This window comes from Pleurodeles waltl, chromosome 12 (genome assembly GCF_031143425.1).
Source record: "Pleurodeles waltl isolate 20211129_DDA chromosome 12, aPleWal1.hap1.20221129, whole genome shotgun sequence".
Classification (NCBI taxonomy): Eukaryota; Metazoa; Chordata; class Amphibia; order Caudata; family Salamandridae; genus Pleurodeles; species Pleurodeles waltl.
The window spans coordinates 127,644,974-127,672,096 of record NC_090451.1 but is presented as its reverse complement, the minus strand read 5'-3'; the positions used below and the strand labels follow the sequence as shown (position 1 = coordinate 127,672,096).

General features: G+C 44.8%; 4 non-coding genes across 4 annotated transcripts; all 4 read right to left on the bottom strand.

The window, feature by feature from the left end:
• Positions 1–9,048: 9,048 nt before the first annotated feature.
• TRNAT-AGU (transfer RNA threonine (anticodon AGU)) lies at positions 9,049–9,122 on the bottom strand. Its single transcript has one exon. It is a non-coding gene; the product is annotated as a tRNA-Thr (tRNA).
• Positions 9,123–9,753: 631 nt separating this feature from the next.
• TRNAI-AAU (transfer RNA isoleucine (anticodon AAU)) lies at positions 9,754–9,827 on the bottom strand. The gene has a single exon. It is a non-coding gene; the product is annotated as a tRNA-Ile (tRNA).
• A 15,349-nt stretch (positions 9,828–25,176) lies between these two features.
• TRNAT-AGU (transfer RNA threonine (anticodon AGU)) lies at positions 25,177–25,250 on the bottom strand. The gene has a single exon. It is a non-coding gene; the product is annotated as a tRNA-Thr (tRNA).
• Positions 25,251–25,863: 613 nt separating this feature from the next.
• On the bottom strand, positions 25,864–25,937 carry TRNAI-AAU (transfer RNA isoleucine (anticodon AAU)). Its single transcript has one exon. It is a non-coding gene; the product is annotated as a tRNA-Ile (tRNA).
• Positions 25,938–27,123: the final 1,186 nt, after the last annotated feature.

Below are 27,123 nucleotides of genomic sequence, written 5' to 3'. Positions count from 1 at the left end.
CACATGGTCAGCAGGATACCATTACGTAGAGATTGGATGAACCATTAGGGAAGGGTCGAACATGGGTTCACCAGAGTGGTCTACCAAGACCTGAGGTCTACTTCAAAGGCAGAACGGGGTATGAGTAGTTGACCCAAATCCCCAGTCTTTTATACTCTTTCTGGATGAAGAGGAACCTCTGTCAAGGAGAAGAGCAGAAACGCTGGATGAAGAGTACTGCCTTTTTGCTGTGTTACTTTGCTGGATTGGCCTGCAGTGGCTGCTTCTGCCTTAAAAGAGAGCAAAGGGTGAACCTTGCTGTGCATCCTGCTTGAGGGAGTTCTCCAAGGGTTTGGAGTAGAGCTTGCCTCCTATTGGAAGTCTTAGGGACACTAAAGACTTCAGTTTCATCTGCCTACAGCACTGGAAACTGAGTGTTTTGTGCTGTTCAAGAAGAAAAAACACTGCGCCGCTGTCAACTACACTGCTGGTCTGCACCGTGACCTGCCGATGCTGCAAAGAGCAGCAGTGCCCAACTTCGCACTGCAACCCTGGCCTCACCAATGCCACCATCAGACACCGCCACCGAGACGCTGCTTCCACCATGACCTGTGGGCCCTGCACTCTGGCATCGCCTTCCTCACACCACAGCCTGGGCATCCCCGACTACTCTGCTACTGCTGACACCTGCACTGCTGCCTGCACCGTGGCCTGTAGACACTGCTTGTGAGGTACATGAAGCACCATCCCAACCCACACTGCAGCCCCGGTCCACCAACGCCAGCACCAGGCATCCCTCTCAGCACCATGACCTGTGGATGCCGCACTGAGCCCATCCCGCGCTGCACCGCCGACTTGGGCCTACCAACGACAGCGCTACAGCAACATGGTGCAGGTGATGCCTGCACCATGACCTGGTGAAAAAGTATTTCGACCCGCCCCACTTCACACTGCAGCCCTGTTCTCACCGACGCCGCTGGATGCCATCACTGAGTCGCTGCCACCATCGTGACTTGTGGGCACCGCACCTCACATCGTCCTGCTTTGCACCACAGCACTGAAGCCATCCACACCAGCGCTCCTGACTTCATCAGCCCAAAGTTCCATCCACAACGTGTTCCACTTCAAGGGCCTGAAGACACGCCCGACCTCTGGAACCAACAACACAACACCAGCGACGCCACCCTCCGAATTTCAAGTCGAGGATCACCACACCCTGCAATTCCAAAGGTACTGTTTGTGGATCTTACCGACACTGTAGCTGGCCCACGAAGCTGCAGCTGGCCTGAACTGTTGGTTTTGTTGATCACGACACCATGATGGCTCTAGGTGAAGCTACCAACTTCAAGGAACTGTTTTTTTAAGTTAATTCTTGAGAAAATAATATCTTTATTAATGCATGTTGCATTTGTTTCACTTTGGTCATGTTTTACACAGATAAATATTGTCTATTTTTCTAAAACTGGTGTGGTGTCCTTTTTTAGTATTTTCACTGTGTTACTGTGTGCTATGTGCAGATGCTTTACACATTGCTTCTGAGATAAGCCTAACTGCTAGTACCAGGCTACCAGGGGGATGATCAGGGGTTATCTACGCGGGTATCTCCTTATCCTGATTAGATTAAGGGTCCCTACTTGGACAGGGTGCAAACCGACTGCCAACTAGAGACCCCATTTCTAACAGTAGCTAACTCTACTGAAACCAGAAAAAAATCTAGACAGGTATACTTCAAGTGGGGATATGAAAAGTATGTATAGCCAGGATCCGAGGGTTTCACTGTTTCCCAAATATCAATCAGCCCATGCGTTTTCATTAGCTGAGTAAGAGCTTTTAGCACCTGGGGCTTCCTCCCTAGATACCACTTTGTAACCCCACCAAGTATGCTTACCTCTAGATTAATATTAAAGTCACCACATACTATTAAATGCATTGGCCACTCCAATAGCCCCACAGTCGATTCCTCCCCTATCTTGATCTCATCAAAATTGGAACCAAAGCTGAAGCATAGAGTAAATCTTGTTTCCGCTACCCAACTTCTGAGAATCTCCCATGACCCATACTTATCCACCAGCCTTCGATTAGATGTAAGCTGGGCTTTCTTCATTCATATCACCACCCCCTATCAGTAATGCTTTGTGAGGTACCGGCAGCCAAGGAATACCCCCTAATTTGCAACAGATCCCTTTTTACCGAAGGATTTTGAGTTTCCTGCTAGCATATTAAATCCAGCCCCAAAGCACAGAGAAACTCGGCCACCTTTACCCTCTTATTCCTATCATTGAGCCTGCATACGTTAACTGTAAAATACATAACTTATCCTTATTAATCAAAGATGAATCATGTACCACTCCTCCTGGCAAACCAACCAATAAAACCAGCACTCCACCACTGAGTCACCCAGATTCTCTACATCATTATGCTCTATTTCCTTCCCTCCCTCTTGCCCCCTCTTCCTCTCTCCAGCCCTACCCCACAATCACTCTCATCCCCCTCCCACAGCTATCTCCCAATGCTCTCCCCTCTTCCCTGCCCTCACCCCCTATGTGAGGCAATCAGACCTTGCATGGTCTGCTATAGATGGTTGAGCTCCCCCTGGCCATCTCCGCAGAGTGTTTCCCACCAAATTGTGTCTATCCAGTCACAAAACATTTATCACTTCCATTTCATTGCACATACCAAAAATAAACTAGAATTGCATGTGCATCAAATATTGTAACCCCTAAATCCAACACCCTATCACAGTGTCAAAAAACAAAAAAACAAGGCAGTGCAACAGTTTAAGTCTTTATCTTCCCAGCTTTCTTGCTTGCACTCCTTGCTCAGTTCAACTCCTTCCCGGGCCTGTAATTCTTTAGACCACGGTCATGGACCTAGCCTTAGCTGCAGCTCCTGCTTCCTCTACAACCTGGCTTCCTCCGCCAGATGTCTGCTCCAGTTGCTCCATAACTGATGGACGCGGGAATACTGAATTATAGGTGGCGCTGTTTCTGGCTTCTAACCATGCGATCTCTTTCACACAGCTTTTGCTTTCAAACCTGCCAGCCCGCTTCCCAGCTTGTATTCTGGAACCATTATACCTTTCCATGTTTATTGCTGCATGTTGGACCTGGCCCTTTTTGCAGGGTCATCCCCAAACTTTTTGCCTCCTTCCTCCTATTTTTCCTGACCAGTTTTTGTTGGCTTTTGAACTCTGAGCACTTTACCACTGCTAACCAGTGCTAAAGTGCATATGCTCTCTGTGTAAATTGTACTGTTACTTGGTTTATCCATGATTGGCATATTTGATTTACTAGTAAGTCCCTAGTAAAGTGCACTAGAGGTGCCCAGGGCCTGTAAATCAAATGCTATTAGTGGGCCTGCAGCACTGATTGTGACACCAACACTGTAATCATGTCTCAGACCTGCCACTGCAGTGTCTGTGTTTCCAGTTTTAAACTGTAAATTCAACTTGGCAAGTGTACCCACTTGCCAGGCCTAATCCTTCCCTTTTTCTACACATAAGAAACCCCTAAGGTATGCCCTAGGTAACCCCATGGGCAGGGTGCAGTGTATGGTTAAGGTAGGACATATACTAATTTATTTTATATGTACTGATTGTGAAATATCGCCAAATTCAGTTTTCACTGTTGCAAGGCCCATCTCCCTCATAGGGTAACCTGGGGGCTGCCTTTAAACATTATTAAAGCGTAGATTCACTTTGTTTTGAAAATGCCACTTTTAGAAAGTAGGCATTTTCTTTCTTGAACCATTTTTGTGACTCTGCCTGCTTGTGGATTCCCTGTCGGGGTTAGTTTGACAGTTAGGTTGTTTGCACCTCTCTCCAGACAGTGACACAAAGGGGGCTGGGGTGTAGCCTTCATATTCTGATGAGCCATCTGTTCTAGGAGGGAGGGGAGGAGTGGTCACTCGCACCTGAAAGGGCTGTGCATGTCCTCACACAATGCAGATTCCAACCCCCTGGTGTGTGTCTGAGGCCTTACCTGGGCAAGGCAGGATTTCACAAACAAGTGAGACTTTTCTTTGAAGTAAGCCTACTTCAAAGGCCAAAATGGGTATAAGAAGAGGACCCAAAACAACAGACTTTGGACACTTCTTAGGGTAGACACTCTACCTCAAAGACACTTCTGGACAAGAAACCTGCTGGTGAAGAATCCCTGAAACAGACCTGCCAAGAGGAACTGCCTGGCTGCCCAAAGGACTCACTGGGACTGCTTTTCTGGCAAGGACTGATGCCTTGCTGTTGCCCTGCTGCCTTGCTGCTCCCTGGCTATGCTGAGAAGTGCTCTCCAAGGGTTTGGATAGAGCTTGCCTCCTGTTCCCTGAAGTTTCAGGACCAAAATGACTTCACTCCAACAACTGGGCTCCTTGTGCGGCAAAAATTCAACGCACAGCCTGCTAAACATGACGCACAGCCTGCCACACGGTCAGAAATTCACCGCACGCTGAACTGGGATGATGAAGCGTGACTTCGCAAGGAGAAGATTGACGAAGCGCCTGCGTTGCGACCAGAACTTCGACACACGCCCACCGGATCGACGTATAGCTGACCCGGGACGACCGGCCCGAGTTCCAGAGAGAAATTGACGCAGCGTTTGTGACTTCACTCCGCAAGCCCGGAATTCCACGCTCAATCGCCGGGGCACCAGAAATCCCCGCAAACCGAAGAGGAACCAAGTCTGCATGCCGGAAATCAACACAAAACCTTCCCCTGCGTGGAAAATAACAACGCGAGTCGGTGTGCGAAAGGGCGAAACCGAAGCACACCTCCCCGTTTTCCACACATCGCCCCTCCTCTGCGGTCCCTTGCGGAGATTTTGAACGCGAACCAGGTACTTTGTGCTTGCAAGAGACCTTTATTGTTTTTAAGAGAACTTTACTTGTTTTTAAAAGACTTAAGACACTTTATATCACTTTTACAGTGATATCCTAACATCTACCTATTGTATGTTAATCGTTTTGACCTGCATCTTATTAGATAAATACAACAAGCACACCTGCCTGCTGTCCTGGGGGCCAGGATGCAAGGCAGCCGCTTGTTCCTGCCACCGCTCGCACTGCCCTAACCGCTTGCACCAGCAACTTTGGGCCCTATCTGTAATGCTGCCGAGAGCCGGGCCACGAGTAAATATTCAGCAATAATGCTTCAGCTCACACACTGCCCCAGCCTCCTGTGGGCTTCTCGTACTACAGCCTGAGGCACCATGAATCCCACACAGCCAGCTCTGTGAAGGCTAGTCAGGAGGAGCTCTATTCAGCTGTTTCAGCCGGCCGCTACCCTATGCCAATGTATTAGTTCCATGATCAGTCTGCTCCACCTGATGCAGAGCTCCCCCTGAGTGGTGTTGGGGTTTGAGATCTTTTTGCAGAGCCAAATCCTCACTGTTGAGGTGTCCATAGGCCTCCATTTGTTCCTCTTAAATAAGTTGGCTTCTTTGGCTTGTGTTGAGGACCCCATGACCTAGTACCTAGTAGCCGGAGGGGCTCCTACGTTCACAGTTAGGATCAAAGGATTGTTATCGCTCTCGCACCTGTTGGGGATCTCAAACCTTCCAAAATGGTTTGCTAGGGATTCCAACAGTAAAATGTACTCAATAGTTCTGATTCCTTTAAAGGTGGGGAGCTTTGACTTTTTAGAGCTTGCTCGGCTGAGATTAGTTTGAAAATATTTAGGAGGTCGTTCATTATTCCTTGTTCTTTAACAGTTCTTGTGATAATATGGGGATTTCTCAGACCCCTGATGTTAAAATTGCCTGTCAGCACGACCTAATGTATGGCATATTTGAGCAGTATAGTTTCAAGGCAGCTGCAGAGATCGTTAGTTGTGCTAAGTCTCTGAGCTTTTGTGAATTATGGTACCAGTTTATCAGGAGTAAAAGTGTATTTTTGCGGCAGAGTGCTAGCCTGGTTGTCGGTGCCACTTATAAGGCCGGGGAGGCTTGGTTCAAAGGCTTTTGGTGGCCTTAATTGTTTGCTTGATAAAAATTAAAAATACAACCAAACAGGTTTGCACATTTCACTGGTTTGAAGAGCTCATAATAGTCTTGTAGGACTGAAGGGCTAAGTGCCAATGTTTCTTGTAGGCATATTATGTCACTTCTGTTCAGCAGTGCAACTGCTGATTTGCTTGTCAAGATTGTCTTCCGGCCTTCCACGTTCCATGGTGTGATAACGACTGGTTCACCTCTATTTGTTTGAGGGTCAGTTCTCTATCCCTCCACCGATTAATTGGCGTAATATGATCAATCCTGTGGAACTAGAATCTTAGATCATTCAGATGTGCCATCCTATAATGATCTGTCATGGGATATCTACTGCAAAAAGAACAAATGATGGACTGAATGCTGAACAATGCAATTATTCACCCACAGTCAAACAAACCTGGGTTTAATCCATTTTTTTTTTTGCTCACCACGCCATCCCAGTTTGGACCCAGCTGTATGCAAATCAGGCTTGACCCCGCTCCCTATGGGAACAGTCAAACCCGAACTGCCAAGCCAGGTCCTCCTTGGACTGGAAACAAGTATCCTCGGACCGGTTTTCAGAGTATCACCCTTCATTAGGCAGGGTAACTTGAATCCAGTGCTCTCCAATGCTCCTGAATCCGTAACTTAAGACTGCGGTACGTGCTGTTAACATAAATCATATTTCAGCAACAGTCTGTTATAAAGATCTCAAATTGAGTGTTGCAGTTGATAAAGTGTTTAACTTTATGCACACGAGAGCTATTGTATTTAAACTCTTTAATCTTATTCTACCCATTTGTGCAATTGCAGCACGTATAAAATTCCAGGGATTTATCCGGTAGCCGTGTATCTTCAAGTTCTAATGACGTTACATAGCTAGGACATAAAAATCCCTAAGCGTGTGTCCTCTTTTATACACCACCATTGGATTTTTGCTTATTTTGCCCAGCACACCGGGAATCTCCAGCAGGAGATGCCAATGTTTCTTTAATACCTTAAAAATCCTATGACTACATAAGGTGTATCTTGTGACAAGTGCTAGTTTAGCTTGTTTCCATCTAGCCTCCCTGCCCTTAGCCATAAGAGTCCCCTCTCTCTCTGGGTACATTCTGTACTCTCCTTTCTGTTATACTAAGGGCCACATTTACAACAAAATGGTGCATCAATCACGATGCGCTATTGTGCTTGCCAAGCCCTGCGCTCTCCTAATGACACCATGGTAACGCTGTATTTACAATACAGCGCGCCATAGCACTCGTTAGCACAACTGCGTCAAAATTTCTGACCCATTTGTGCCGCTTTGCTGGACTAGTACCAAACATTTTGGCGATAGTCCAGCAAAGTTTGGGGAGACCCATTTAAAACAGCCTAATGTCACTTTCACGCCTGACCTTGAGCAGGTGTTAAATAAATGACACTAGAATGATGCAGTGAAACTGTGTAAATGTCACTGTGCCATTCCTGCACGCCTCCTAGAGGGGAACGCCTCCCTCGTATACATTATACCTGGCACAGGTATAATGTGGCACAAGTTTTACAAACTGGCGCAATGGTTTCATTGGGGCAGGTTATAAATATGGCAGGAGGTGGGGGACTTTTGTGCACCAAAATAATAACTCTACGGTAGCGGAAGGAGCATGTAAATGAGTCCCTAAGCATTTTAGGATCGTAAAATTTGTCCAGGAAACATTTCTTTCCATCATTGATGTTCATCTTGAAATTATCTTAAAATGATCAAGTTCACTATATTTTCACGTTATACAGATCATTTCACCAAACAGGATATTTTTAATTACAGATTGTGCAGGTGGACTCGAACCATGCAATATGGAAGGTTGCCCTGGTGCTGCCTGTGCTGTGCCTGTTCTTGGGGCACTGAAGCTTTAATCTCCTCTGCCTGTTCTGTAAGTGTCACCTGCTGCTCCCAGCTGCTGCCTGTCCTGTTCCTGTTCTTCAGATAATTAACTTGAACCTCTTCTGCCTGTTCTGTAACAGTGTCGGTAACTGAAGTTTACCCTGCTGCTGCCTGTACTGTGCCTGTTCTTGCGATGAGCAACTTGAACCTCTTCTGCCTGTTCTGTAACAGTCTCAGTAACTAAAGGTCACCCTGCTGCTGCCTGTGTTGTGCCTGTTGATTGAAGCTTTCATCACTGCTGCCTTACTGTGCTTTGATGTGAGTGAATGCTGGGGAAATCTTCTCACTGAACAAAGTCAAACTGATTGGCTTTGTCAATGGGTCTTTGAAAGTCAAAAATATTCCAGTTGTTGGTACAATACATTCTCACTGTAACATGAAATAAAATCATATCGTTTATTTACCATGCATAGTTAATGAAAACCATTTGGTGACTGAAACAGCTCTCTAAAAGACCCCTGCTGGCAATAAAATACAACATGAAGTTCATCAGTCACATGTATAATTCTTGCATCTCTAGAGTAACAAAGTGTAGCACAAGTATTTCCCATAAGCCCATTGCCCAGCTGTCCCTACCCAAACTCGCTTGTGTTTCGATTAGATCATGTGCAATCATCGAGCAGTTAAAGTGCACGCTTGCAAAATACATATTAATTCAGCAATGCATCTAGAATGGTCGCTTCTAGTGCGAATGGCAGCGCAGATAAGGTGTAATTATTGTTTATTGGGCCACAGGTCAAAATCGCTTCTCAGTCCACCTCTGTCTTTTAAATGATGTAGAGCCGTCCAACACTTAAACTGCATATGGTGTTGAGCAGCAAAGAACTTATTTATCAGTAAAAGGGCCCATTAGTTCAAGCATGACGGGGCCTCCGAAACAGACTTTTGGATATAGATAGCCTCACAAATAACATGCAATAAATAACAATCCATGATTCAGAGCCAATGAACAGCCTACATCTATCAGTACATAGGACCCAGACTACATTGCTGCCAACTGAAACTCAATTGTTGCCATAGGCAGGTAGATTTTAACATAAAAAAAATAAAAATAAAAAAAAAAAGAGTTAATTAGCTTGGAAGAGGACTCATGGTATAATGCGTAATTATAAGAGCGTGGGTTTGCAGACTATCTATATGTTTTTTGTCAGTTTATTTTCTTTAATCTGTTTGAAAAATGCTTGAAAACTGAGGCACTGCTGAGATTCGAACTCAGGATCTCCTGTTTACTAGACAGGCGCTTTGACCAACTAAGCTACAGCGCCAACCCCATCGCTGACGTCACTGTGTCTTAGTCAGTGTTAAAAATGCCAGATGCTACAGCGTGTTCAATTGTTTAAAGCCTCCGTTTCTTTTCATCTGATCCCAACAAAAAGACGAGAGAAAAGCAGACTAAGGAATGAATGTGTGCGTAGCCCACGTGTCCTCCCTACTCCTCACGTGACCCCTAGCAGCCCTGTCCAGTGCTTCACCGAGGTCCCTGACACGCACTGGGTAAAGCAAAGCCCCAGAGAGCTCCCAGAGATAGGAAAGTGGTTTAGACGTTCTACTCGCTACATTCTTTCCATCTCCAAAGATGACGTTAAGCTAACTTTCCCGGTATAGCCGAGGGACCCGCCACTCTCGGAAAGAAAGCGAGATTGTTTTGTCCATGCAGCCCCCGAAATAAAGAAAGCGTGAAGAAGTGCGGGTCGAGTGTACCTAGATAACACTGAGGATGGCGCTTCAGCAAGTGTCAACTATAACTATTACAGCATCCTGTAATCGCTCACACTTTTATTTGGTAGAATAAAGAAAAATCTGTTCTGTAAACTGCTACTTAAAAGGTCCTGCAGGATGTTTACGTGGTTTCCTAGTTCGTTAAGCTGAAAAGGAAAAGTGGTAGTAATAGATTACTGGCCCGTACGGGGATCGAACCCGCGACCTTGGCGTTATTAGCACCACGCTCTAACCAACTGAGCTAACCGGCCACACCCCATCAGAGACTCATGCATTGGTAAATAGCTGTATAGTGACAGAGCACAGGAGGCTCTGTTGACGTATTCCTTCAACAGACGTGGGATGAGTAATGCTTATGCCATCATCCTTTCCCTCAAGACATTTACGATGAGTAATGCTTATGCCATCATCCTTTCTCTCAAGACATTTACGTGCTCTGGCAATGCTAAGTAAATCCACAACTTCAAACAGAAGGAAGCTACAACTACATAACTCCGACATTATATCAATAATTGTACTGAAGGCGACAGGCTATCAAGAACCACAAGAGCCCCAACTCCAGGGAAAATGGACTGAAAAGTAGAATCGCTCCATAGTCCCCATCCAAGTACTGTGCATATGCAATCTTATGCTACTTTGTTGTTTCCTGTTCTACAGGTTGTCCTCATGCTTCTCGAGCTCAATCTATAGCACACTATCATAAATTGTACTCTCCGTCCCTAGCCCTTCACTTCCCGTACCCTTTTCTCGGCACTCCTTCAACAACTCTTTTCCCGCCCAATACATTTTCATTGACTTTGAATACTTTTAGCACCTTTTTGGGGTCGAGCCTTCGCTAAAATGCGCGTGCGCATGCGTATCGCTTGTGAGACGCTGTAGTAGTTAGAAAAGGGATCGGAGCCCCGTCCATGTCACATCAGAGTCTTTCATTGGTTCGTGGGCTTGCTTTTTAAAGTCTACTTGCTTTCATTAGTGGAAGGCATGCATACGTCATGTCTTTTCCAGAGGTTAGCCCTCCGCAAGTGCAGCGACCAAGTACTGAAAACATACGAGGCTCGCTGTTTTCCATCAGGTTTGCGGACTACTTTTTCTCTTTTTTCACAGCACGATCTCGCTTGGCAGAAGTCTAGCGCTTTGCATGACATCACCCTGTTATATGGTTAATTGCACTTTTGCCGGTTATGCTAGCGCGCCTGGTCCTTAATAAGTAAACTTACAAGGGGATGCGTACAGGCTGATGAACTTTTTGGATCGCATGGAGTATCCTAGATATTTAGTAATTGATGATCATCAATTATCAATGTACGTATCAATAATCAATAAGCAAAACACTAATCATCAATCGATAATGTCAACATTTCATGAATAACCATAACTCAATTATACATTTTATCAATTTTATTTCCCTATTAGTTACAATACTAGTCCATTGATTAATTCAAACTTTATTTGATCAGCTCAGAATTAGTTAATTAGTGATCACGAATAACATAATCTAATCAGAACTTGAGAAAAACATATGCTGTAATGCTTCAGCATAAGCTAACACAGATTAATATATCAGCGTTAATGGCAGAGTTCAGTAATCAGTTTAATCAATCATTTGTCACTGTTCACGTCACCTAAAGGAACCTTACCTAACGTAGATTAGCATTTTCATGTGGGACTTCATGCAAAAATAATTTAGAACACTAATTTAGAAAACATATAGCTAAAAGAAAAACGTATTCAAACAGCGCAATTGGTACCTAGAAAGAAAGGCAAAAAAAAAATTAACAGTCACTTTGTCATAGCTACCTATCCACAGAATAGATCAGCAACAAAGTCAGTCTTCGTCTTCAGGTCATCAATCTATCAGCAACGCATCAGGCTCTCAAGAGCACGAGCCCAATGACAGAATCTCAAATCGCATCTTCTGCCATCTAATATCTGCATCAGTTCTCCCCTCGTATCTCCGAAATGTTTACCTCTTGCCATGACTTTTTTAAAGGTTTTCCAGTCCATCCTCCTAATTCCTAATTGGTCAGTCAATCACCAGTTATTACCGTAACCAATAACCTTAATTTCACAAATCTATGAACTCTAATATTACGCCGTTCTCAGTTTGTTGATTGGTTCACTGTACGGTGTCCTCATCATCGGGTTCATTAGGTATTGAAAATGTTGCATCTTCTTCTCCAGTCCTGGGAAAGTACATTGAGTCTGTCTTACACCAGTATTGTTATATGTCTAGTTTCATCATCTCCTATCGGTACATTGCAGAAAATTCTAGTTAAGCAGATTTTATTAACATACGCGGTTCATGGTCAGTTCAACGCACCAGCTTCTTTGTAGTGCTAGTAATTCAGCTTCTGCATGAGGCCTGGTAACTAGGCCTCAACTTCGGTTAAGTTAACTCTATAATATAATGCAAAACATAGGTTATACATCTCAATATGACATATTACTACGTTATTATTACTCTTTTTCACATTTTTTATCATTTTAGTACAAGTTCGTATAAGTTGGCTGTCACTCTCTGTGGACACATTTTCAATCGAGCACATTCATTTCTCTACATTTAAATTTTCTATCAATTTCCTGTTAGTCAAAACGCATACACATTCCTTAATCATTTCTAATTAGCATATCTGCTTCAACAGTCCCTCCTCTGATGACTAAATATGTTGTCACACCTTTCTTCACCATCATTGCTTTAATAATTCTGTCTCATCAGTATTTTGTCTTCTTCTCAAATCTTCTCTATGGATTCTTTCCCTATTTCTTTCTTCCCTCCTTTGATTATTTTGCGATTTTCTCAATTTTATCTTTTGACACAATTTACATGAACCCCATATTCCTAATATACAAGCAATCACAATTAATATTCTCTGTATGATTTTTAATAGTACCCCATTCCAAATTTGACTAAGCCAATTTCCCTCTGAAGCAAATCCTTTTCCAACCTTTTCTCAAACACCTGGTTATTTCAGTTCTTTTAAGTCCTTCCTTGAGTTTGTCAGGTTAGTGAGTAAGTCTCTTATCGCCCTATAATTATTCAGAATATATGAGCAACAATGCCTAGAATTAATCATCTCACAAACTCTGCTGTCTTTCGCTAAAAGAACGTCTAAAGCAAGCCTATTTTGAAGCTTCATAGCTCTATCCGCGGCTAAATCAGTATCTATAAGGAGTATTGCCCCTGTAAAGTTTGTCAGCATGTTATCCACAATAGTAGACAACTTTCGTATCTTGATGGAATTTAGGATGACTCCCACGGAAGGAATCACTGCACCAAAGTTATCTCCCACCACTGTAGAAGAGGTTACCCTCCTCTGCCGCTTATGGTGTAATTCAGTCAATTTCGGAAACTTCTTTAAGTCATCTATCTAAAATCTTTGGGAAAACTATCCCCAAATAACATGTCCCATACCATCCTCTGGAAAGACGGTAATAAGCATTTGGTCAAGAAATATAATAAATCCTGGGAATCGCAGGGTCCTGACCATTCAGCATAAAAGTTCACTTACTCTGAAACAAAAACACATGCCTACATTCACTCGTTCCCACAAATAAAGTGTCAGTGTGTGATTTTGGCCTATATATACAAAGTTTTCCTACATGTATGTAGTGATCTGAATTCCTGTCCATACACCAGCTGCACCAAATGGCCCTAGCGGATTTGTAAGCCTTGGAGGTACCAGGGGCCCTGGACTGTTGGATGAGTTTGAGAGCATCCTCTGAAATTCCTGGGGTTCTCCAGGTCGACCCGAAATCCTCAAAGCAATGAGGAACAAGGAGTTGTTGAGGATCAAGTGGTGTTGTCGACCTTGGGGATCTAAGAGGATGTTGGGGATATGAGGAAGCCAGACCGGACGGTCGGTTGTTAGTTCCAATAAAGTTGGATACCAAGGATGAGCTTGCCAAAATGGGGTTATGAGAACTAGTGTGGATTGTTGTCTGCGTGCTTGTGCAAGGACTCAAGGAATGAGAAGGAAGGGAGGTAAAGAAGAGATGACGGCCAAATCTGAAGGAAATCATCCATGGAAAGAGCCTGCAGATCCGGCCTCCAACTGAAAAAGGAAGGAAAGTGGGAATTGAGGGGAGAAGCAAAAAGATCTATGAACATGTCGCCAAAGATGGAAATAAGATGATTGAACACTGAAGGGTGCAGCTGCCAATTGCTGGAATCGTGAAGATGTCTGGAATACCAGTCTGCAACTGTATTCAGATTGCCCAGTAGGTAAACTGCTCTGACTGAGATTTGTCGAGGAAGACAATATTCCCCGAGATGCTTTGCCAGGGTAGACAAAATCTTGGACCTGGTGCCTCCTAGATGGTTGATATATCTAACGGCGGTTAGGTTGTCCATCCTGAGAAGAATGGTGCAACTTACATGGTCCTTTGTAAAGGAGCGGATGACAAAGGAACCCGCAAGCATCTCTAAACTGTTTATGTGCAAGGACTCCTTCAGAGACCATGTGCCTCCAGTCGAAATCTGACCACATCTTGCGCCCCAACCGGTCCGACTTGCATTGGATTCTAATACAAGATCTGGACGGCAGAGAAGATAGTTCTTCTGTTCCAGGCATCTAGGTGAGTCAGCCACCATAGAAGCTCCTCTTTGGACTCAGAGTCTAGAACAAGTGGATCGGAATAGGCAAGGCCCCTGTGAAGATGGCGTATCTTCAGATGTTGGAGGCCGCGGTAGTGCAGAGGACCTGGGAAAATAGCTTGAGTAGAGGAAGCGAGAATTCCCACTAGATGAGCTAGAGTTCTGAGTGAGATGTGTGGAAGGGACAGAGATTGACGAATTTCTTTCTTGATGAAGGAGACTTTGTGCTGGGGAAGTTGAAGAATTGAAAGAGTAGTGTCTATGGGAAAGCAGAGAAATTCCAATTTTTGAGTTGGAACGACAGCTGATTTCTGAAAGTTGATGAGGAATCCCAATTTGAGTAGAAGATCTTGACAAAGATGTACACGAACAAGGAGAAGGTCTTTGTCTTGTGCCATCAGGTTAAAATCGTCTAGGTAAAGAATCAGACGAACACAGTGAGAGCTGAGAAAGGCCGCTACAGGCTTGAGAATCTTGGTGAAACACCAAGGGGCCGAAGAGAGACCGAAAGGAAGAACTTTGAATTGGTAGAAAGAGTTTTGCTGAAATTGAAGACATTTTCTGTGTGAGGGATGAATAGGTACCATGAGGTAAGCATCCTGAAGGTCTAATCTGACCAACCAGTCATTTTGAAGTAAAATATCCCTGAGGTGAAGGATAGTCTCCATCTTGAAATGTCGATAGACTACAAAATTGTTGAATTTTTTGAGGTTCAGAACTAGTCGAAACTTCAGATTTTTCTTTTGGACCAGGAAAATGGTAATGAGAAAACCCGAAGAGTCGAACTTAAATGGTTCTATGGCCTGTTTGGGGTGGAGAGACTGGACTTCGTTGTGGAGAAGTTGGTTTTCTTCTTGAGAAAAAACAAGGGGAAGAGGAAAAAGGTACTGACTTGGGGGTTGATAAAACTCTGAGAGGTAACATTGAATGGATTGAATAATCCTGGGATCTGACCTGAGAAACAACCATGAATCTAGAAACAAAGCTAGTCTGCCTCCTCCCTGAGGAAGACCAGAATTGGAAACACTTACCGGAAATCTGCTCTCCTTGCTGACATAACCCCTGTTTCGATAACCTCTTGAACTGTGGGGGTAGAAGCGTGGCTTGTATCCTGTGTAGGTGTCAAGCTGATTCTGCTGGTTGTAGGAGTCTCGATTGGTATATTTACTTCTGAGGGAGCAGCCGGCAAAGCGACTCCTGCCTTTGCCGGCCCTGGCAAAAACCTGTGACGAAAATATCTTTTTAATAGAAAGACGAGCTATGTCCAGGGTGGCGAAGGTGGAGACGTACTTACCCAGTTCCTTTATGAAGGAGTCTCCAAATAACAGACCTTTAGCCGAAGGGCCCTCATCCTTAATGGCCAAAGATGCCAGTTTAGGATCGATCTTTAGAAGGAGACTCTTCCTTCTTTCAATAGACAATTGGGTTTTCGCATTCCCAAGCATACAAATAGCGCGTTGCGCCCCGTTAGAGAAAACCACAGGGTCTATTGGAGAATTTTCTATTTTATGCCTCCTCAGCCAAATCAAAAATCCTGGTGAGAGGTCCCACCAAATCCAAAAGCTTATCTTGGCAACCTTGGCAACCCGACCAGGCTCTATCCACACCTTCCTTAGGGTCTTTCCAAAATTTGGTAAAAAACATGAGCATATTTGGATCAATCACAGGGGTAGCAGTGACATTGTCGAGTAAAGAGGGACGGGGACATTCAGATTTGAGTTTATTCCTGGTAACCTTGTCTAGAGAGTGACGTAAGTAAAAAGAGACATAGGGGGTTATTCTAACTTTGGAGGAGGTGTTAATCCGTCCCAAAAGTGACGGAAAAGTGACGGATTTACCACCAGCCGTATTACGAGTCCATTATATCCTATGGAACTCGTAATACGGCTGGTGGTATATCCGTCACTTTACCGTCACTTTTGGGACGGATTAACACTCCTCCAAAGTTAGAATAACCCCCATAATCTGCCACATGGTCAGCAGGATACCATTACGTAGAGATTGGATGAACCATTAGGGAAGGGTCGAACATGGGTTCACCAGAGTGGTCTACCAAGACCTGAGGTCTACTTCAAAGGCAGAACGGGGTATGAGTAGTTGACCCAAATCCCCAGTCTTTTATACTCTTTCTGGATGAAGAGGAACCTCTGTCAAGGAGAAGAGCAGAAACGCTGGATGAAGAGTACTGCCTTTTTGCTGTGTTACTTTGCTGGATTGGCCTGCAGTGGCTGCTTCTGCCTTAAAAGAGAGCAAAGGGTGAACCTTGCTGTGCATCCTGCTTGAGGGAGTTCTCCAAGGGTTTGGAGTAGAGCTTGCCTCCTATTGGAAGTCTTAGGGACACTAAAGACTTCAGTTTCATCTGCCTACAGCACTGGAAACTGAGTGTTTTGTGCTGTTCAAGAAGAAAAAACACTGCGCCGCTGTCAACTACACTGCTGGCCTGCACCGTGACCTGCCGATGCTGCAAAGAGCAGCAGTGCCCAACTTCGCACTGCAACCCTGGCCTCACCAATGCCACCATCAGACACCGCCACCGAGACGCTGCTTCCACCATGACCTGTGGGCCCTGCACTCTGGCATCGCCTTCCTCACACCACAGCCTGGGCATCCCCGACTACTCTGCTACTGCTGACACCTGCACTGCTGCCTGCAACGTGGCCTGTAGACACTGCTTGTGAGGTACATGAAGCACCATCCCAACCCACACTGCAGCCCCGGTCCACCAACGCCAGCACCAGGCATCCCTCTCAGCACCATGACCTGTGGATGCCGCACTGAGCCCATCCCGCGCTGCACCGCCGACTTGGGCCTACCAACGACAGCGCTACAGCAACATGGTGCAGGTGATGCCTGCACCATGACCTGGTGAAAAAGTATGTCGACCCGCCCCACTTCACACTGCAGCCCTGTTCTCACCGACGCCGCTGGATGCCATCATTGAGTCGCTGCCACCATCGTGACTTGTGGGCACCACACCTCACATCGTCCTGCTTTGCACCACAGCACTGAAGCCATCCACATCAGCGCTCCTGACTTCATCAGCCCAAAGTTCCATCCACAACGTGTTCCACTTCAAGGGCCTGAAGACACGCCCGACCTCTGGAACCAACAACACAACACCAGCGACGCCACCCTCCGAATTTCAAGTCGAGGATCACGACGCCCTGCAATTCCAAAGGTACTGTTTGTGGATCTTACCGACACTGTAGCTGGCCCACGAAGCTGCAGCTGGCCTGAACTGTTGGTTTTGTTGATCACGACACCATGATGGCTCTAGGTGAAGCTACCAACTTCAAGGAACTGTTTTTTTAAGTTAATTCTTGAGAAAATAATATCTTTATTAATGCATGTTGCATTTGTTTCACTTTGGTCATGTTTTACACAGATAAATATTGTCTATTTTTCTAAAACTGGTGTGGTGTCCTTTTTTAGTATTTTCACTGTGTTACTGTGTGCTATGTGCAGATGCTTTACACATTGCTTCTGAGATAAGCCTAACTGCTAGTACCAGGCTACCAGGGGGATGATCAGGGGTTATCTACGCGGGTATCTCCTTATCCTGATTAGATTAAGGGTCCCTACTTGGACAGGGTGCAAACCGACTGCCAACTAGAGACCCCATTTCTAACAGTAGCTAACTCTACTGAAACCAGAAAAAAATCTAGACAGGTATACTTCAAGTGGGGATATGAAAAGTATGTATAGCCAGGATCCGAGGGTTTCACTGTTTCCCAAATATCAATCAGCCCATGCGTTTTCATTAGCTGAGTAAGAGCTTTTAGCACCTGGGGCTTCCTCCCTAGATACCACTTTGTAACCCCACCAAGTATGCTTACCTCTAGATTAATATTAAAGTCACCACATACTATTAAATGCATTGGCCACTCCAATAGCCCCACAGTCGATTCCTCCCCTATCTTGATCTCATCAAAATTGGAACCAAAGCTGAAGCATAGAGTAAATCTTGTTTCCGCTACCCAACTTCTGAGAATCTCCCATGACCCATACTTATCCACCAGCCTTCGATTAGATGTAAGCTGGGCTTTCTTCATTCATATCACCACCCCCTATCAGTAATGCTTTGTGAGGTACCGGCAGCCAAGGAATACCCCCTAATTTGCAACAGATCCCTTTTTACCGAAGGATTTTGAGTTTTCTGCTAGCATATTAAATCCAGCCCCAAAGCACAGAGAAACTCGGCCACCTTTACCCTCTTATTCCTATCATTGAGCCTGCATACGTTAACTGTAAAATACATAACTTATCCTTATTAATCAAAGATGAATCATGTACCACTCCTCCTGGCAAACCAACCAATAAAACCAGCACTCCACCACTGAGTCACCCAGATTCTCTACATCATTATGCTCTATTTCCTTCCCTCCCTCTTGCCCCCTCTTCCTCTCTCCAGCCCTACCCCACAATCACTCTCATCCCCCTCCCACAGCTATCTCCCAATGCTCTCCCCTCTTCCCTGCCCTCACCCCCTATGTGAGGCAATCAGACCTTGCATGGTCTGCTATAGATGGTTGAGCTCCCCCTGGCCATCTCCGCAGAGTGTTTCCCACCAAATTGTGTCTATCCAGTCACAAAACATTTATCACTTCCATTTCATTGCACATACCAAAAATAAACTAGAATTGCATGTGCATCAAATATTGTAACCCCTAAATCCAACACCCTATCACAGTGTCAAAAAACAAAAAAACAAGGCAGTGCAACAGTTTAAGTCTTTATCTTCCCAGCTTTCTTGCTTGCACTCCTTGCTCAGTTCAACTCCTTCCCGGGCCTGTAATTCTTTAGACCACGGTCATGGACCTAGCCTTAGCTGCAGCTCCTGCTTCCTCTACAACCTGGCTTCCTCCGCCAGATGTCTGCTCCAGTTGCTCCATAACTGATGGACGCGGGAATACTGAATTATAGGTGGCGCTGTTTCTGGCTTCTAACCATGCGATCTCTTTCACACAGCTTTTGCTTTCAAACCTGCCAGCCCGCTTCCCAGCTTGTATTCTGGAACCATTATACCTTTCCATGTTTATTGCTGCATGTTGGACCTGGCCCTTTTTGCAGGGTCATCCCCAAACTTTTTGCCTCCTTCCTCCTATTTTTCCTGACCAGTTTTTGTTGGCTTTTGAACTCTGAGCACTTTACCACTGCTAACCAGTGCTAAAGTGCATATGCTCTCTGTGTAAATTGTACTGTTACTTGGTTTATCCATGATTGGCATATTTGATTTACTAGTAAGTCCCTAGTAAAGTGCACTAGAGGTGCCCAGGGCCTGTAAATCAAATGCTATTAGTGGGCCTGCAGCACTGATTGTGACACCAACACTGTAATCATGTCTCAGACCTGCCACTGCAGTGTCTGTGTTTCCAGTTTTAAACTGTAAATTCAACTTGGCAAGTGTACCCGCTTGCCAGGCCTAACCCTTCCCTTTTTCTACACATAAGAAACCCCTAAGGTATGCCCTAGGTAACCCCATGGGCAGGGTGCAGTGTATGGTTAAGGTAGGACATATACTAATTTATTTTATATGTACTGATAGTGAAATATCGCCAAATTCAGTTTTCACTGTTGCAAGGCCCATCTCCCTCATAGGTTAACCTGGGGGCTGCCTTTAAACATTATTAAAGCGTAGATTCACTTTGTTTTGAAAATGCCACTTTTAGAAAGTAGGCATTTTCTTTCTTGAACCATTTTTGTGACTCTGCCTGCTTGTGGATTCCCTGTCGGGGTTAGTTTGACAGTTAGGTTGTCTGCACCTCTCTCCAGACAGTGACACAAAGGGGGCTGGGGTGTAGCCTTCATATTCTGATGAGCCATCTGTTCTAGGAGGGAGGGGAGGAGTGGTCACTCGCACCTGAAAGGGCTGTGCATGTCCTCACACAATGCAGATTCCAACCCCCTGGTGTGTGTCTGAGGCCTTACCTGGGCAAGGCAGGATTTCACAAACAAGTGAGACTTTTCTTTGAAGTAAGCCTACTTCAAAGGCCAAAATGGGTATAAGAAGAGGACCCAAAACAACAGACTTTGGACACTTCTTAGGGTAGACACTCTACCTCAAAGACACTTCTGGACAAGAAACCTGCTGGTGAAGAATCCCTGAAACAGACCTGCCAAGAGGAACTGCCTGGCTGCCCAAAGGACTCACTGGGACTGCTTTTCTGGCAAGGACTGATGCCTTGCTGTTGCCCTGCTGCCTTGCTGCTCCCTGGCTATGCTGAGAAGTGCTCTCCAAGGGTTTGGATAGAGCTTGCCTCCTGTTCCCTGAAGTCTCAGGACCAAAATGACTTCACTCCAACAACTGGGCTCCTTGTGCGGCAAAAATTCAACGCACAGCCTGCTAAACATGACGCACAGCCTGCCACACGGTCAGAAATTCACCGCACGCTGAACTGGGATGATGAAGCGTGACTTCGCAAGGAGAAGATTGACGAAGCGCCTGCGTTGCGACCAGAACTTCGACGCACGCCCACCGGATCGACGTATAGCTGACCCGGGACGACCGGCCCGAGTTCCAGAGAGAAATTGACGCAGCGTTTGTGACTTCACTCCGCAAGCCCGGAATTCCACGCTCAATCGCCGGGGCACCAGAAATCCCCGCAAACCGAAGAGGAACCAAGTCTGCATGCCGGAAATCAACACAAAACCTTCCCCTGCGTGGAAAATAACAACGCGAGTCGGTGTGCGAAAGGGCGAAACCGACGCACACCTCCCCGTTTTCCACACATCGCCCCTCCTCTGCGGTCCCTTGCGGAGATTTTGAACGCGAACCAGGTACTTTGTGCTTGCAAGAGACCTTTATTGTTTTTAAGAGAACTTTACTTGTTTTTAAAAGACTTAAGACACTTTATATCACTTTTACAGTGATATCCTAACATCTACCTATTGTATGTTAATCGTTTTGACCTGCATCTTATTAGATAAATACAACAAGCACACCTGCCTGCTGTCCTGGGGGCCAGGATGCAAGGCAGCCGCTTGTTCCTGCCACCGCTCGCACTGCCCTAACCGCTTGCACCAGCAACTTTGGGCCCTATCTGTAATGCTTCCGAGAGCCGGGCCACGAGTAAATATTCAGCAATAATGCTTCAGCTCACACACTGCCCCAGCCTCCTGTGGGCTTCTCGTACTACAGCCTGAGGCACCATGAATCCCACACAGCCAGCTCTGTGAAGGCTAGTCAGGAGGAGCTCTATTCAGCTGTTTCAGCCGGCCGCTACCCTATGCCAATGTATTAGTTCCATGATCAGTCTGCTCCACCTGATGCAGAGCTCCCCCTGAGTGGTGTTGGGGTTTGAGATCTTTTTGCAGAGCCAAATCCTCACTGTTGAGGTGTCCATAGGCCTCCATTTGTTCCTCTTAAATAAGTTGGCTTCTTTGGCTTGTGTTGAGGACCCCATGACCTAGTACCTAGTAGCCGGAGGGGCTCCTACGTTCACAGTTAGGATCAAAGGATTGTTATCGCTCTCGCACCTGTTGGGGATCTCAAACCTTCCAAAATGGTTTGCTAGGGATTCCAACAGTAAAATGTACTCAATAGTTCTGATTCCTTTAAAGGTGGGGAGCTTTGACTTTTTAGAGCTTGCTCGGCTGAGATTAGTTTGAAAATATTTAGGAGGTCGTTCATTATTCCTTGTTCTTTAACAGTTCTTGTGATAATATGGGGATTTCTCAGACCCCTGATGTTAAAATTGCCTGTCAGCACGACCTAATGTATGGCATATTTGAGCAGTATAGTTTCAAGGCAGCTGCAGAGATCGTTAGTTGTGCTAAGTCTCTGAGCTTTTGTGAATTATGGTACCAGTTTATCAGGAGTAAAAGTGTATTTTTGCGGCAGAGTGCTAGCCTGGTTGTCAGTGCCACTTATAAGGCCGGGGAGGCTTGGTTCAAAGGCTTTTGGTGGCCTTAATTGTTTGCTTGATAAAAATTAAAAATACAACCAAACAGGTTTGCACATTTCACTGGTTTGAAGAGCTCATAATAGTCTTGTAGGACTGAAGGGCTAAGTGCCAATGTTTCTTGTAGGCATATTATGTCACTTCTGTTCAGCAGTGCAACTGCTGATTTGCTTGTCAAGATTGTCTTCCGGCCTTCCACGTTCCATGGTGTGATAACGACTGGTTCACCTCTATTTGTTTGAGGGTCAGTTCTCTATCCCTCCACTGATTAATTGGCGTAATATGATCAATCCTGCGGAACTAGAATCTTAGATCATTCAGATGTGCCATCCTATAATGATCTGTCATGGGATATCTACTGCAAAAAGAACAAATGATGGACTGAATGCTGAACAATGCAATTATTCACCCACAGTCAAACAAACCTGGGTTTAATCCATTTTTTTTTTTGCTCACCACGCCATCCCAGTTTGGACCCAGCTGTATGCAAATCAGGCTTGACCCCGCTCCCTATGGGAACAGTCAAACCCGAACTGCCAAGCCAGGTCCTCCTTGGACTGGAAACAAGTATCCTCGGACCGGTTTTCAGAGTATCACCCTTCATTAGGCAGGGTAACTTGAATCCAGTGCTCTCCAATGCTCCTGAATCCGTAACTTAAGACTGCGGTACGTGCTGTTAACATAAATCATATTTCAGCAACAGTCTGTTATAAAGATCTCAAATTGAGTGTTGCACTTGATAAAGTGTTTAACTTTATGCACACGAGAGCTATTGTATTTAAACTCTTTAATCTTATTCTACCCATTTGTGCAATTGCAGCACGTATAAAATTCCAGGGATTTATCCGGTAGCCGTGTATCTTCAAGTTCTAATGACGTTACATAGCTAGGACATAAAAATCCCTAAGCGTGTGTCCTCTTTTATACACCACCATTGGATTTTTGCTTATTTTGCCCAGCACACCGGGAATCTCCAGCAGGAGATGCCAATGTTTCTTTAATACCTTAAAAATCCTATGACTACATAAGGTGTATCTTGTGACAAGTGCTAGTTTAGCTTGTTTCCATCTAGCCTCCCTGCCCTTAGCCATAAGAGTCCCCTCTCTCTCTGGGTACATTCTGTACTCTCCTTTCTGTTATACTAAGGGCCACATTTACAACAAAATGGTGCATCAATCACGATGCGCTATTGTGCTTGCCAAGCCCTGCGCTCTCCTAATGACACCATGGTAACGCTGTATTTACAATACAGCGCGCCATAGCACTCGTTAGCACAACTGCGTCAAAATTTCTGACCCATTTGTGCCGCTTTGCTGGACTAGTACCAAACATTTTGGCGATAGTCCAGCAAAGTTTGGGGAGACCCATTTAAAACAGCCTAATGTCACTTTCACGCCTGACCTTGAGCAGGTGTTAAATAAATGACACTAGAATGATGCAGTGAAACTGTGTAAATGTCACTGTGCCATTCCTGCACGCCTCCTAGAGGGGAACGCCTCCCTTGTATACATTATACCTGGCACAGGTATAATGTGGCACAAGTTTTACAAACTGGCGCAATGGTTTCATTGGGGCAGGTTATAAATATGGCAGGAGGTGGGGGACTTTTGTGCACCAAAATAATAACTCTACGGTAGCGGAAGGAGCATGTAAATGAGTCCCTAAGCATTTTAGGATCGTAAAATTTGTCCAGGAAACATTTCTTTCCATCATTGATGTTCATCTTGAAATTATCTTAAAATGATCAAGTTCACTATATTTTCACGTTATACAGATCATTTCACCAAACAGGATATTTTTAATTACAGATTGTGCAGGTGGACTCGAACCATGCAATATGGAAGGTTGCCCTGGTGCTGCCTGTGCTGTGCCTGTTCTTGGGGCACTGAAGCTTGAATCTCCTCTGCCTGTTCTGTAAGTGTCACCTGCTGCTCCCAGCTGCTGCCTGTCCTGTTCCTGTTCTTCAGATAATTAACTTGAACCTCTTCTGCCTGTTCTGTAACAGTGTCGGTAACTGAAGGTTACCCTGCTGCTGCCTGTACTGTGCCTGTTCTTGCGATGAGCAACTTGAACCTCTTCTGCCTGTTCTGTAACAGTCTCAGTAACTAAAGGTCACCCTGCTGCTGCCTGTGTTGTGCCTGTTGATTGAAGCTTTCATCACTGCTGCCTTACTGTGCTTTGATGTGAGTGAATGCTGGGGAAATCTTCTCACTGAACAAAGTCAAACTGATTGGCTTTGTCAATGGGTCTTTGAAAGTCAAAAATATTCCAGTTGTTGGTACAATACATTCTCACTGTAACATGAAATAAAATCATATCGTTTATTTACCATGCATAGTTAATGAAAACCATTTGGTGACTGAAACAGCTCTCTAAAAGACCCCTGCTGGCAATAAAATACAACATAAAGTTCATCAGTCACATGTATAATTCTTGCATCTCTAGAGTAACAAAGTGTAGCACAAGTATTTCCCATAAGCCCATTGCCCAGCTGTCCCTACCCAAACTCGCTTGTGTTTCGATTAGATCATGTGCAATCATCGAGCAGTTAAAGTGCACGCTTGCAAAATACATATTAATTCAGCAATGCATCTAGAATGGTCGCTTCTAGTGCGAATGGCAGCGCAGATAAGGTGTAATTATTGTTTATTGGGCCACAGGTCAAAATCGCTTCTCAGTCCACCTCTGTCTTTTAAATGATGTAGAGCCGTCCAACACTTAAACTGCATGTGGTGTTGCGAATTTAGAATGTATTCATCAGTAAAGGGGCTCATTAGTTCAGACTTGACGGGGCCTCCGAAACAGACGTTTGGATATAGATAGCAGCACAAATAACATGCAATAAATAACAATCCATGATTCAGAGCCAATGAACAGCCTACATCTATCAGTACATAGGACCCAGACTACATTGCTGCCAACTGAAACTCAGTTGTTGCCATAGGCAGGTAGAATTTAACATTAAAAAAAAAAAAAAAGAGTTAATTAGCTTGGAAGAGGACTCATGGTATAATGCATAATTATAAGAGCGTGGGTTTGCAGACTATCTATATGTTTTTTGTCAGTTTATTTTCTTTAATCTGTTTGAAAAATGCTTGCAAACTAAGGCACTGCTGAGATTCGAACTCAGGATCTCCTGTTTACTACACAGGCGCTTTAACCAACTAAGCCACAGCGTCACTGTGTCTTAGTCAGTGTTAAAAATGCCAGATGCTACAGCGTGTTCAATTGTTTAAAGCCTCCGTTTCTTTTCATCTGATCCCAACAAGAAGACGAGAGAAAAGCAGACTAAGGAATGAATGTGTGCGTAGCCCGCGTGTCCTCCCTACTCCTCACGTGACCCCTAGCAGCCCTGTCCAGTGCTTCACAGAGGTCCCTGACACGCACTGGGTAAAGCAAAGCCCCAGAGAGCTCCCAGAGATAGGAAAGTGGTTTAGACGTTCTACTCGCTACATTCTCTCCGTCTCCAAAGATGACGTTAAGCTAACTTTCCCGGTATAGCCGAGGGACCCGCCACTCTCGGAAAGAAAGCGAGATTGTTTTGTCCATGCAGTCCCCGAAATAAAGAAAGCGTGAAGAAGTGCGGGTGGAGTGTACCTAGACAACACTGAGGATGGCGCTTCAGCAAGTGTCAACTATAACTATTACAGCATCCTGTAATCGCTCACACTTTTATTTGGTAGAATAAAGAAAAATCTGTTCTGTAAACTGCTACTTAAAAGGTCCTGCAGGATGTTTACGTGGTTTCCTAGTTCGTTAAGCTGAAAAGGAAAAGTGGTAGTAATAGATTACTGGCCCGTACGGGGATCGAACCCGCGATCTTGGCGTTATTAGCACCACGCTCTAACCAACTGAGCTAACCGGCCACACACCATCAGAGACTCATGCATTGGTAAATAGCTGTATACTGACAGAGCACAGGAGGCTCTGTTTACTATTCCTTCAACAGAAGTGGGATGAGTAATGCTTATGCCATCATCCTTTCCCTCAAGACATTTACGATGAGTAATGCTTATGCCATCATCCTTTCTCTCAAGACATTTACGTGCTCTGGCAATGCTAAGTAAATCCACAACTTCAAACAGAAGGAAGCTACAACTACATAACACCAACATTATATCAATAATTGTACTGAAGGCGACAGGCTATCAAGAACCACAAGAGCCCCAACTCCAGGGAAAATGGACTGAAAAGTAGAATCGCTCCATAGACCCCGTCCAAGTACTGTGCATATGCAATCTTATGCTACTTTGTTGTTTCCTGTTCTACAGGTTGTCCTCATGCTTCTCGAGCTCAATCTATAGCACACACTATCATAAATTGTACTCTCCGTCCCTAGCCCTTCACTTCCCGTACCCTTTTCTCGGCACTCCTTCAACAACTCTTTTCCCGCCCAATACATTTTCATTGACTTTGAATACTTTTAGCACCTTTTTGGGGTTGAGCCTTCGCTAAAATGCGCGTGCGCATGCGTATCCCTTGTGAGACGCTGTAGTAGTTAGAAAAGGGATCGGAACCCCGTCCATGTCACATCAGAGTCTTTCATTGGTTCGTGGGCTTGCTTTTTAAAGTCTACTTGCTTTCATTAGTGGAAGGCATGCATACGTCATGTCTTTTCCAGTGGTTAGCCCTCCTCGAGTGCAGCGACCAAGTACTGAAAACATACGAGGCTCGCTGTTTTCCATCAGGTTTGCGGACTACTTTTTCTCTTTTTTCACAGCACGATCTCGCTTGGCAGAAGTCTAGCGCTTTGCATGACATCACCCTGTTATATGGTTAATTGCACTTTTGCCGGTTATGCTAGCGCGCCTGGTCCTTAATAAGTAAACTTACAAGGGGATGCGTACAGGCTGATGAACTTTTTGGATCGCATGGAGTATCCTAGATATGTAGTAATTGATGATCATCAATTATCAATGTACGTATCAATAATCAATAAGCAAAACACTAATCATCAATCGATAATGTCAACATTTCATGAATAACCATAACTCAATTATACATTTTATCAATTTTATTTCCCTATTAGTTACAATACTAGTCCATTGATTA